This window comes from Chrysochloris asiatica, unplaced genomic scaffold, assembly GCF_000296735.1.
Source record: "Chrysochloris asiatica unplaced genomic scaffold, ChrAsi1.0 scaffold00189, whole genome shotgun sequence".
NCBI lineage: Eukaryota > Metazoa > Chordata > Mammalia > Afrosoricida > Chrysochloridae > Chrysochloris > Chrysochloris asiatica.
This window is the reverse complement of record NW_006408707.1, coordinates 4,496,713-4,511,296: the sequence shown is the minus strand read 5'-3', so window position 1 is coordinate 4,511,296 and position 14,584 is coordinate 4,496,713.

The window sequence follows — 14,584 nt, the reverse complement described above, 5'->3', positions numbered from 1 at the left end:
ATAACTAGATACTGATTCTTCTAATTATTAAATTAGAAATTAATATCAATTATAATATTACCTAGTAATAGTCCATTTATCAAGAAATACATGCTGAGAGGATTTATTGCATCAGGGATCAGTTAGTGCTTAGCAAACCTTGTTGCTTTTCATCCTTATAACCATTCTATCACATAGGTTGCAAGAACAATATTTATGAAGGAATGTAAGTTATTTAAGTCATGTTGTTGTTAGTTGCTATCAACAGATGAAGCATAACCCAGTCTTGCATCATCCTTACAATTGCTGGTATATTTGCGTTCATTTCTACAGCTACCATATCAATTCATCACATGGAGAATTTTTTCTCATAGTCAGTGACCAACTACTTTACCAAACATGATGTCATTTACTAGCTATTGGTCTTTCCTCATGACTTGACCAAAGTAATCACCATAAAGTCTCATTATTCTCATTTCTAAGAGATATTCTGACTGTACTTCTTCTAAGACAGATTTGTTTGTCCTTTTGGAAGTTCATGTTATATTCAAAAATGTTTTGCCAAAACAATCACATGCACTGGGTCTTCTTTGATCCATCTTTTTACTGTTCACCGTTTACATACATATGAGGTAATTGAAAACATCATGGCTTGTGTGAGGTGCACCTAGTTACCAAAGTAACATTTATTTTGTTAATTTTGCAGCAGATTTTCCATGTTACCTAATTATGTCTGTAAATGCACAATTTTCAGATAAGGTCCCATTAACAGGAATTTGTGGCTAGGACTTCAACATATCTTTTAAGAGAATATCAATTAAATCATAGCAACTGTCATGCTTAGAATTATAATCTGGATAACTGTTAAGCTAAAGGTCATAATTGTAACTTTTATACTTTATTTTAAAAAATAATTACTATGCATACAAATTACTATACATCAGTATCATCAATTACATGTTTAAGACATATGTCATACCTGTGATGTTATTGTTAAGTGCTGTCAAGTTGGTTCAGACTCACAGCAACCATGTATAATGTTTTGAAGAAACAGCTGTTGAGTTTGAACTGCTGACATGGTGGTTTAAATAACCTTGCTTATCCTATAGCAGCACATCAGGACTCCATACCTATGATAGACTGACATGATAGCCATAGCAATGAACTCAAATATAACAAAGATAGTGAAGATGGCACATGACCATGCAACTTACTGTTCTGTTGAACACATAAGGCCACCATGAGTCAGTGCTAACACAACAGCAACTAACAAAAATAATATGGCAGTGACACATACCAAACCTACAGAACCAAAATCTCCAATAGTGGAACAAAGTATCCTCTTACATACACATTAATCACATGTGCACACACACATGCATGTGCACACAAGCACAACACACATGTATAATGATGTGTTTACACATTTGAGAATCCTGTTTTAAATGCTGTATAACAATTTCATTAGTAGTATTACAGGAAATTATGTCATTACCTTAATATCGATAATGTTTACCCTATTTATAATATGTATATTATAGTACTATCAAAAGTTCACTAAATTGCATTACTGAAAATCCAATATATTTTCAGGAAATTTAACAGTTATAATGTCTCGTTTCTGTTCATTCTTATGTATGTATTATGTATAGGGTTAAGAATTTATGAAGATTTGATGCTTCAGTTCAGATTTTCACCAGCTTCAAACTGTCTTAACACTTCAAAGTTCACATTCAAGGTAATCCTTTTGCTCTTTTCTTAGCACATGAACACACTGGCACGTTTTCAGGTATATCTGCTCAATGACTCCTATACAAATGGCAGCAATATAATTGGATATGAGGTATTCACAGGATATGAGGTTAGGTGATAAACTGCCACATATTTAACAAGTTCTAGTCATTTTTCAGTCATCCGTCACCTCTTCTCTACAACTTCTGGAGACCTCAACTCCTGATTTTAGTCAAAGCCTTGACCTGGGGATCTAGTGTAAATTTTATAAAAAGCAAGATTTGCTGAATTCAGTTTCACCTTGAATCAAGATTCACTATAATTTGTCCCCCTCTGATTTATGTCCTAATTCTATTGTATGATCTTTAGCCTTTCCCTCAATACTCAGGTTCACTTTTAATCACTTCTCATATAGCAACTACTCCATTTCTGACCATTCTATGCATGTTGAAATCTCTAGGTTTCTGAATGCTAAGGAATAATATGATAATGCTTTCTTATAATTTATACATATAAGAGCAAATAAAAAGTATTGCTATGTGGCTCCCAGTTCATACATGCTTGGATTTATTTCTAACATAATATGTTTGGACATGTCTCTGTGATAAGCAGATGCTGTCAGACAAGTTGTCTCAGTAATGCACTTGTCTTAGTATATTTTGGGCACTTTCAAAAATATCAAAACAGGGACTACTGAAGGTATCTGCTGGGCAATTATATTTAGGGCAAAGAAGTCAGCTTACATGGCTATGACAAATGTTTTCTGAAATACCAGTGGGGTTATCTTAATAGATTTTCTTTAAGGACACAGGACAATCACGGTGGTGGTGGTTGGTGGTTTTGTGCTGTGGAGTTTGGTTCTGACTCATAGCGACCTTGCATAGGGTTTCTGAGGCCGTAAATCTTTATGGAAGCAGAAAGCCTCATCTTTCTCCCATGAAATGGCTGGTAGTTTTGAACTGCTGACCTTGAGGTTAGCAGCCCGAATCATAACCACTACGCTACCAAATCTCCTTGAGACAATCATGGGGATTTATTATTAAGAAGTTTAGGGAAATTGGAAAACTGCATTGGTGAGAAAAAGGCCTGGAAAGTTGCACCAGGAATTATTTTCCGTCATGACAATGCACCTGCTCATTATTCGAAGGTAGCAATGATTGCATTATGAGAGATTTTGAGGAAACCTTACCCCATCCACCTCGTAGCCTGCTCTTGCTTCCTCAAACTTCTTTTTGTTCCTCAACTCAAAGAAAACTTAAAAAGAACATGATTTCAGTCCCACAAGGATGTCCAAATAGCCATTTTGACAATGTGTAAATCAGATGGCAGAATTCTTCAGGGAAGGGTTAGAGAGATGGAAACACTGTTTAGATATAAATAGAGGACAAGTTATGCTTCATATTTTGATTTTTTGTTGAATATGGGTATTGAATTGACAAAGAAGGAAAAACTCCTGCTTCACATCATCTGCCAATCTTGTTAACAAGATCCAATATTCTGATTTTTTTTGTCATGTCTTCCTTTTCAATGTATTTGCTGGTAGTGGGTTTAATTCTAGCTTGCTTGGGACCCTCACTTGTCTGCAGCTTGGCTCTAACTTCAGCAGCTTTGTTCAGTAACTGTCTTGAATAAGACATGGACTCAAAAATCTTCATAAAGCTCTGGTGAGCCATTTAGCAGCCCCTAACAAAGAGCGCTGGTAGCGTAGTGGTTACGAATCGGGCTGCGAACCTTAAGGTCAGCGGTTCGAAACTACCAGCTGCTCCACGGGAGAAAGATGAGGCATTCTACTCCCGTAAAGATTTACACCCTCGGAAACCCTGTACAGGGTCACTAAGGGTCGGAACCGACTCTACAGCACATAACAACAACAACAACTATGTCACAAAGGAGCTCTGGTAGCGTAGTGGTTACGAATCTGGCTGTGAGCTGCAAGGTCAGCAGTTCGAAACTACCAGTGGTTCCGAGGAAGAAAGATGAGGCACTCTGCTCCCGTAAAGATTTACAGCCTCGGAAACTCTGTGTAGGGTCGCTATGAGTTGGAACCGACTCCACAGCACTTAACAACAACAACAATTATGTCACAATGCATTCCTAAATGTCACCTGCTCTAAGAACCAGGAATCAGAAAAAGGCATATGATCGCATTGGTCCATGGCCCAAGTTTAGAATTTTCATAAAAGTATAAATTATCAAAGTTGCTATATCAAAAGCCAAGACTTTCTTTATGATTCCTTAAAAACTTACTTGTAATACACAAATCTCTTTGACATTTTCTCTCCTTTATATGAAAACAAATAGAATTTAGGAAAATCATATTTGTACAGGCTAATTTTCATGTTTTATTTTTGACTTGCAATCTCAATGGTTCACAATATTACATTTAAGCAAAGTATTGGCTTTGTTTCTATTTTTTAGGTAGTTTAATATAGATTAAATCTATGAAGGTAATTAAATCATGTAATGATCTTCTATAGTGTTATCTCTTCACAGACACAATAAATTATAGATAATGAATAATAAAATGTACTAAGTTAATCAATGTTATATATATATATAATCATGTACAAATTTCATTAAAAAATTGGCAGATTATTATATTTATATTATCTTTCCTAGTTAAAATGAATATCTAAAATTAATTAAGACATACAACATTACTCAGTTTGGACATGTCCATTTAAGAATCATTCTGTCTAATGAAGGCACCTGTGTTGTACTATTTACAAGATAAGTAGGGAATGTCATTCAGTTCCCTGCACACTTTTTTACTTCAGGCAATCTTATTATTCCTGCCTGAGTAAGAATATTCAAATATCAACTTTTTTCAGAAGTAAAGACAAATTGGGAAGTAGATCAACAACAGCAATAGCAGTACATTGTCTTTTCTCATATGCCCTGATGAATGCAATCAATCTCTTCACGGGTAATTTCACTAATGATTCATTGGGATGATTGTTTGATCACTAGGTTTAACATATAGAAATAAATTATGAGTAATTCATGTGTGTCCCTGGGTGATACAACAAAAGACTGGTGGTCTTAAATCTCCACTGAGATGCCTTGTAAGAAAGTTCTGGTGATCCATTCCCTAAAGATCAAAGCCTTTAAAATCCTTATGGAGCATAGTTCTAATGTGAAACATGAGGATCTTCATGAGTTAAATTGACTCCAAAACAACTGTTTTTTTGTTTTTGTAATGCTTGTCTCAAATCTTGATGTTGTAGTTTGTTTACATGAACTTTTTTACACGTGAAGTTTATCATTTCCATAGTTTTAAATTGTATGTATATGAATTTGAAAATAATTCCAGATATTCTTTCTACCATATGCTTAGCAGAAGCTGATTAGAGTTAATGAAAAAAAAAAAAAAAACAAACCTAGCCAATGGCTTTGTAAACTAAAAATTCAAAGAAAGTCTATGCAAACACAGAAGGAGACATAAGGTTGCTGTGCAGAGTTGATGGCAACTGAGTCAATTATAGGTTCAGTGAAATTGTCAGGTAATTTGTCAGAAAAATCATGGACTTTGTCATAAAATATACCTGAGTTTAAATTTTGGCTTCATACCTAGTTTCCTGATTGAGGGCAGTAAAGAGTATGAACCTTTGTAATGCCTCACTTTTTCTCATCTGTTAAATGGATAATTAAATTCCTCTTTGTTGTTGTTGTTATATGCCGTGGAGTCAGTTCCGACTCGTAGTGACCCTGTACAGGGTTTCTGAGGCTGTAAATGTTTATGGGAGCAGAAAGCCTCATTTTTCTCCCACGGAACAGCTGGCAGTTTCGAACTGCTGACCTTGAGGTTTGCAGCTCAATACGTAACCACTACACATAAATGTAAACTCAGTGTTACTATGCATCAGATGACTAAAACTTAAATATCAACTTGTTTGCTTAGATTGTTTAATACTCTTGATGCTTTAGATATAACTCGTTTCTGTGGCATGAGTATATGTATTTGAAGACTGTTGTGTTTAATAAAAATGGGGCTGATCTACAATGACCGTGGATTTTCTCTTTGATTCCTGAGATTTAGATATTGCTCAAAGGGGCAGTCACTCTTTCTCTCTCTATTCCTTTGCAATGTATTAGTTTAGAAGAAAGCCAACAAATAGAGTTGGGAACAAGAATTGACTGTATTATATCAGTTTTCTAGCAGTTGTACTACCAAACACCAATGTGTCCAACAGTAAATATATGCTTAATTTTTTATATGTAGCAGAAGCTGAATCCAATGCATAGATGGCATGCTCCCTCATTTTCCTATGCCACAATGCCTCTTTGTGGCTTAAAAGTGCAAGGGAACATTTTCTAGTTATCTTTACTAGCTCCTCTTTCATTTTCTCTGCACTATCACCCAGAGATTTATTTTGCCCCTAACTGTTTTCTTAGGTTGTCCCACCTTCTGAGTAGCTGAATTAAACTATTTCCTCCCCTTGTGTAATGATTTGCATTTTTACAACTTAAATCTTGGTTTTATCATTTTCTTACCACACTTCTAATGCCTGTAGGTTCTTTATTAAAATTATGCTCTTGTCCTCCCCTGTGTATGTAACATCATTCTTGTTAGTACCATGCACAGATAAAAACCTTTTATTACCTTTCCTGAGCATTCACAAAGTGGATGAATATAAATTAACTTAAAAATTCCAAATTTTCAAATAGCCTAATTCATTTCTAGGAAAAGAGTTTCTGCCTGTTGTTTGTATTTGTTTGTGATCACAGTCAATTTTTACATATTTAACAAGCAGTATTAGGCTATTAGAATATATTGGATTGAATTTTTTGTACACCAGGTTAAATGCTTTAAAAGCATAACAGATGCCCTTTTCTGTTGCTTTTCCTTCTCTTTTGGTCAACAAAATCCTTTTCTTGGTTTTATTGAACTTAATATTACCTAATCGTAATAAAGGACTCCTGGTATGGTGCTGTGGGTTAATGCGCCAGACTGCAAAGCCATTTGAACTGCAAGTCTGGCGGTTCAAGCTCATCAGCTGCTCCTCAGAAACCCTACACAGGGTTGCTATGGGTCGGAACCGACTCAACAGTACTTAAAAACAACAACAACAATCCCAATAAAGTAAATTTCATTTTATTTCCAACAGTTGTTGTTGTTGTTGTTAAGTGCCATCGAGTCAGTTCCGACCCATAGCGACCCTGTACAGGGTTTCCAAGGGTGTAAATCTTTACGAGAGTAGAAAGCCTCATTCCGCAGAGCTGCTGGTAGTTTTGAACTGCTGACCTTAAGGTATAGGTTTAAAAGAAAATATCTTAAAGGTTTATTTGCTCTTTTGCTCTTGAAAAGGACCTTTAATAACTTTTACAAGTGTTAACAATACTATGTATGAGAGCAAATTTGTCTGATTCAAGATTCAGTTGTTGCCAGTGAAGCTATAATTTTAATAAGTTAAACTATCATTATGTCAGAAATTAAAATTCATTTGTAAGCATATTTAAAAGCAATATAACCACAATTATCAGGATTATTTTTCTTCAGGACTTTTTAGCAAGTAATGTAAAGATATTGAGGTCATATTTTGAGATCTTATCTAGATGGAATTACCGGTTTCCTGTGTACAAATTCAGAACATTTCTATAAATGAAGAACCTTATGGGAAAGATACAAAAGGGAATATATATCAGAAATGTTGTAAGTGACTTTTAAATACCTAATTCAACAACTTAATTTCAAAAACAAAGAAAAAGAAGCCCTAGAGAGATAGACAAGACCAAGTCCACACAACTTAAGAAATATATGTTTTACATTATTATTTTGTATACTACTTGAATTCTTCAGGACTACCCTGTTTTCTTTATATCCAAGAAATGTGTTTCTGGTAATTTTGAGAAAGGCCTTATTTTATGATAAATGTCCTTAAAACTTGACTGATTAAAACCAATTCTAAATTATATGTCTATAAACCATCACACCTAATTCCAAATTTATATAAATTCTAGAATCATTGCACTTAAATTTAACAGATAATTTAATGTTGTTGTTTTAATTTCAAATATAACTTTTTACAAAAAGGCATTTAAATATGTTTTTCAAAGCTGTTAGTTGGTACTAAAGACTAGAAATATAAAATAGATAAATAAATAAAGATTCAATTATAGCATTTCAAAATAAAGTTTTCAATTTATGTCTATTCCATATCTTTCCACATCAATATCTTAATGGGATTCTCAATGAGAAAATAAAAAGAGAGTTTGACTGTGGGTCAAAATTATTCTGATTCCTTAAATCTTGAAACAAATCATTATAAAGATTCTGGGAGTCCTGGTGTGTTGCTCTCGGGTAAGCACAGGGCCATAGATCAGTTTGAACAACAAAGATGGTGGTTCAAACTCACCAGCTGTTCCTCAGAAACTTTATACAGGGTCATTATGAGTCAGAAATAACTCGACAGCAGTTAGCAACAACAACAGATTAGGAGATATGGCATTAGGAACTGTTTCCAAAGAATGAAATGTATTCAAATAGGAATGAATATGGAGTATGTAGAATCCAATATCTTCAGGAAAGCATCCATCCTACTGGCTATATGAAGGTCAGGGAGAAATAAGGAAAAATTCAATAGGTAGATAGAAAGATATTCGAAAAACAATGTTCCAGGAAGAAAATTTGTTGAGTTTTATAAAATTATTCACTTAAATCTCTGTCTATTAATAAAAATAAGATGGAAACCAATGGAAGGCTCTGGACTATTTAGTTTTTCTTCCCTCTAATATGTCCACTCAATATCAATATTCTTAGATAATTATTTATAAGTCTATCTAGACACCGATAGCCTTGGTGGTTATACTGAGTGCAGATATTAAATACGTATAAAAACAAATTATAAAATATTTGGTATTAAGCAATAGTATATCTCCTTGAAACTAAGATATGTAAGCTATAGTTGAATAAATTATACTTATTAAAGCTGTTAATTAGAAAAACAATCCCACATCTTTTAATCTACCATAACTAATATTTTTCTAGCTAATCAAGCACTATTGCTTAAACAAGAGCATCTTTACTGAACCTAAATATTCTCCTTTGCATTCAGTGTACTGTATGTTGTTTCAATTTGGGTGTCAATCAATTGGTAATTTAAATATGTGTTTTAACAGATTAGAACAACTCCGGATATGAAATAGTCTATAAAAATATTGCTAACCCATAGACTGCAATTTCAATGTATTAATCCTAATATATCTTTTACAAATGAAGTTGAATTTAATGATATTTATAGAATTACCAAAGTGACAGCAAGTGACAGCAAAGTGGCTCAAGCATGGCAACAATTGTGAGGTTGGCCTAGGATCGAGCAGTGTTTCATTCTGTTGTGCATAGGGTCACTATGAATCAGTATCAACTCGAAGGCACTTAACAACAACAACAACAAAAATAGAATTACAAGGGTTGGCAAGGGGCTAAGCAATGAATATCCAAGTTGATAAAAACATTTGACCAATCAAGCGGTATAAAACATTATGGAAAATTGAAATGGGAGCTTAATCATCAAGAGAGTTGAACTCAGAATGGGAAGATAAATTAATTTTTAGCTTATATTTCACTAGTTAGAATATTATATGATTTAATACATTTAAAATAACTAGATAGCAGAAAATTACTTTAATAAGAACAATAACAGGAATGTGTGAATAAAAATAAGTTGCTTGAAATCTCTTATTTCTCGTATACTACATCAGGTATGTTAATGTCTATATAAGACACTGAAATGATACCACATAAGAGCTATGATCTATGGATCATTATTGAGTTCTAATAAATTACTGATGTTAGCATTCATGCTGTTTGTGCTTTATTCTTTAATGTGATCTTTGTTTTTCATACCAGGAACACAATTTGAAAACAGTAATTTTGCTTTCATCTTGGATGCATTGAAAAATAACTTGTAGTGCCCTTGATATTGTAATCTTAGCATACTTAGAGAATATGTGTATACTTTAAACACATAATAGCAAGGTCACTTACAACATCAGAGGTTTAATTGGAGTTGTAACCAAAGCAACGCAAATCATGTGTGAAAAGTCATAGACTATTGAGAGAAAAAATGCATTATTTGTGTGTGTGTGTGTGTGCTTATAAGCTAGAAAATGGCTGCCAAGCAATGCTTTAAAGGGTTCATATTAAATGAAATACACTACAGGCATTTCTAATTTTACCATTTGCCCTCAGAACATATGCAGCCAAGACCAGGAAGAAATCGTCCGTTATATACTTTCATAATACTTTTCTTCTCTGGATGAAGATAATTTTGACCTTATATATGTGGAGCCCTGGTGTAGCACTGTAGGATAAAGCAATGTACCACAAGGTCAGTTTGAACCACAGGCCAGAAGTTCAAAAGCACCAGTTAATCCTTGAAAACCCTATGTATGTTCACTATGAGTTACAATTTACTCAATGGCATTAACATCACAACAGTATTTAATATACTAATATATATGACACTAAGCACCAAAGACCATAAGAGTTGTGGATGACATCAAGAATATCATACATGAAGAAACCAAAAGGTCATTAAGAAGACAAGAAATAAGAAGGACAAAAATGAATGTCAGAAGAGACTCTGAAAGTTGTTCATCAGTATAGAGATGCTAAAGTAAATGGAAGAAGTGAGGAGGTACAACAGCTGAACTGAAAGTTTCAAAGGTCAGCTTGAGAAGGCAAAGTCAAATATTATAATGAAATGTGCAAAGACTTGGGGTTAGAATTCCAAAGGGAGGAAATTGTTTAGCATTTCTCAAGCTGAGGGAAATGAGGAAAAAATTCAAGCCTCAGCTTGCAGTATTGAGGGATTCTGTGGGTAAAATGGAGTCCTGGTGTGATGCTGTGGGTTAATGTGCTGGGCTGCAAGGTCGTTTGAACCACAACATTGGCAGTTCAAGCTCACTAGCTTGAACCCCTCAGAAACTCCACACAGGGTTCCTATGGCTTGGAACCGACTGGAGAGCACTTACCAACATCAACAACACGGGTAAAATGTTGAACAATGCAGAAAGCACCAAAAGAAGATGGAATTCACAGAGTCACTGTACCAAAAAGAAATTGTCATTGTTCAACCATTTGATGAGGTAGCATGTGATCAAGAGCCTATGATCCTGAAAGAAGAAAGACAAAGTGCATTGAAGGCATTGGCAAAGAATAATGCACCAGGAATATATGGAATACAAATTGAAATATTTCCACAAACTCTTGTGGCACTGGAGGCATTCACTGATCTATACTAAAAAACTATGTAAGACAACTATCTGGCCAACTGACTACAAGAGATCTGTATTTGTATCCATTCCAAAGAGAGGTTACTCAATCAAACCAATGGAAACAGAAAAGGATAATAAGAGTTATACTTCAACAAATTTTAAAATGTAGAGGAAATGGATACATTTTTAGAAAAAGACAATGAAGCTACACTTATACAGAGTGAAGAAGAAAACTTGAACAGATACATAACAAAAGAAGAAATTGACCAGTCATCAAAAAATTCCCAACCAAAAAAAAAAAAAAAAATCCAGGTTCAGATGGCTTTACTATTTATTCTACCAAACATTCAGAGAAGAGCTGACACCAATTCTACTCAAACTCTTTCAGGACATTCAGAAGGATGGATAACTACCTAATACATTTTACAATGAAAGTGCAACCCTCCTATCTAAACAGGGAAGGACATCTCTGAAAGACAAAACTATAGATAAATATCCCTTATGAACATCAATGTAAAAATTCTAAACAAAATCTTAGCCAATAGAATTCAACAACATATAAAAAAATATAATACATCACAACAAAGCAGAATTTATACCAGGGATGTAAGGATGGTTGAATACTTGAAAAATTGTCAATGTAATTCACCACATAAAATATTAAAAAGGAGAAAAACCACATGATTATATTGATTGATACAGAAAAAGTCCAACACCCATTGTTGATAAAAACACTCAACAAAGTAGGAATTGAAAGAAATTCTTAGACTGTGAGTTAATGTGCCAGACTGCAAAGCCGTTTGAACTGCAAGGTTGGCGATTCAAGCTCACCAGCTGCTCCTTGGAAATCCTTGGAAATACAGGGTCGCTATGGGTCGGAACAGACTTGATGGCACTTAACAACAACAACATACAAAATCAACAGCCAACATCACTCTTCATGAAAAGAAACTGAAAACATCCCCTTTGTGAACAGGAACCAAACAAGAATGCCCTTTATCACCACTCTTATTCAATATTGTGTTAGATACCTTAATCAGAATTATAAGACAAGAAAAAGAAACTAAAGGCATTCAAATTGGCAAAGAAGAAATAAGATTTTCTCTATTTGCAGGTGATATGATCCTACATATAGAAAATCTCAAAGACTCAGCAAAATAAAATGCTGGAACTCATTGGCAGATTCATCAAAATGGCAGGGTACAAGATCAACATTCAAAAATGGTTGAATTCCTATATACTAGTAATGACAACTCTGAAAAGAAAATTAGGAAAACAATACCATTTAGAAACAATAGCAAAGGATGAAATGTTTAAGAATAAATCTAACCAGAGAAACATAAGACCTATACAAAGAAAACTAAACTATACAACACTACTACAACAAACCAAAAGAGACTTGCAAAAATGGAAGACTATGCCATGCTTATGGATAAGAAGACTTAACATTGTGAAAATGTCAATACTACCCAAAGCAAACAGATATGATACAATCTCAATCCAGAATCCAACAACATTCTTTAAAGAGATGGAAAAAACAATCATGAACTTTATTTGGAAGGGAAAGAGACCTCAGATAAACAAACACTGCTTAAGGAAAAGAACAAAATGAGAGGTCTCTTTTTTCCAGAATTGAAAACTTACTACAGGGTTTCAGTGGTCAAAACAGCCTGGCATTGGTATAATGAAAGACACATAGATCAATGGAACAGAATTGAGAACCATGAAGTAAATCCATCTCCCTACAGTCAACTGATCTTTGACAAAAAGCCAAAATATATTAAATTGGGAAGAGATATTCTCTTCAACAATTGGTGCTGGCAAAACTAGAAATCAATTTGCAAAAGAATGAAACAATACTCATATCTCACACCATATACAAAAACAACTCAACATGGATTAGAGATCTAAATTTAAAACCCAAATTTATAAAGATCGTCCATGAAAAACAAGGTCAAACTTGAGGTTTCTAATACATAGTCTAGACTAATAACCTTGGCAAAAAACACACAAACAGTAGAGGAAAAAATAGATGACTGGGACATACTGAAAATTCGATAATTATGTGCATCAAAATACTTCACCAAAAGAGTAAAAAGGGAGCCAACAGATTGGGAAAAAAACTTTTGCAATGACATATCAGACAAGGGACTGATCTTTAAAGTTTATAGGAAACTACAACACCTCTGGTAGTTAGTGGTACAAGTCAGTCTGCAAACCTCAAGGTCAGCAGTTCGAAACTACCAGACATTCCACTGGAGAAAGATAAGGCTTTCTCCTCCCTCAAAGATTTACAGCCTCAGAAACCCCATACAGCATTGCTATGAATCAGAACCAACTTCACCGCACACCAACACCACCACAACAACAACGCTTCTACATAAAAAGGACAAATAACCCAATTATAAAAATGGATGAAGGACAGGAACGGTCACTTCACCGAAGAAAACATTCGAGTAGCCAACAAACATATGAAGAAATGTTCACAATCATTAGCCATTTGAGATACAGATCAAAACAACAATGAGATTTCATCTCACACCAGCAGTAACAGGGACGGTCAAGAAAGCAGAGGACAACAAATGCTGGCAAGGGCGAACTGGGACACTCCTACATTGCTAGTGGGACTATAAAATGGTTCAATCACTCTGGTTGAATGTTGGAAACAGAAATACCTTATGATCCAACAATTCCTTTACTTGGTATATATCCATAAGAAATATAAGACCGAATTTGAGTAGATAGATGCAAACTAATGTTCATAGCAGCACTATTTACAATGGCAAAAAAGATGGAGACAGTTTAAGTGCCATCAACGGAAGACTGGATAAACAAACTTTGGTACATGCACACAATGAAATACTATGCTACCTTGAAGAATAACAAAGCTTCAAAGCACATCATAACATAGATGAACCTTGAGGAAATAATGTTGAGTGAAATTAGTCTATCTTCCATTTTTACAATTAAAAAATATATACATATTATGAAAGTCTTCCTGATTCCTATTATAATACTGCATATACCTTATTACATTTTCATATATGTTTATATGTATATATTTTATAGAAAAATTTGTCTCAAAGGTGAAGTATGAGTTTGAGAATGCATAATCTAACTCAGTGAAATAGATTATGACTTAATTTTTTCTAAATGAGTAGGGTAGAACTGCACTGAAATTTATATTAATAAATGTTACATGCCATGACCCACAAGTTATATTGTACTTGGATATACTATAGGATATACTATAGCTGTCTGGTTTTCTTATTGTAAAATATTTATTTTGGAAACACATCCCTAGTTTTAATGTTAATGTGATATTTATTGTGATCATTGTATAGACAACCACACTGTGACTATGACATTGCATAAGCAATTAATAGATGACATAATTTTCAGTTGGATTACTAGCTCTTTACAAGAAAAAAAATTTTTAATTAAAATGTAAAAAAAAAAAAAAAAAAGGTTACAACTCTGAAACTCTAAGCCTATTTTCTCAAAGTAATATTTAAAACACAGTTTTGCTTCTGTTTTAATCATGGCTAAGATAGTAAGATTAAAATGAGGCGAAACAGCTGTAAACATCCATTGAAAATTGGAACATGGAATGTACGAAGTATGAATTTGGGAAAATTGGAAGTGGTCAAAAATG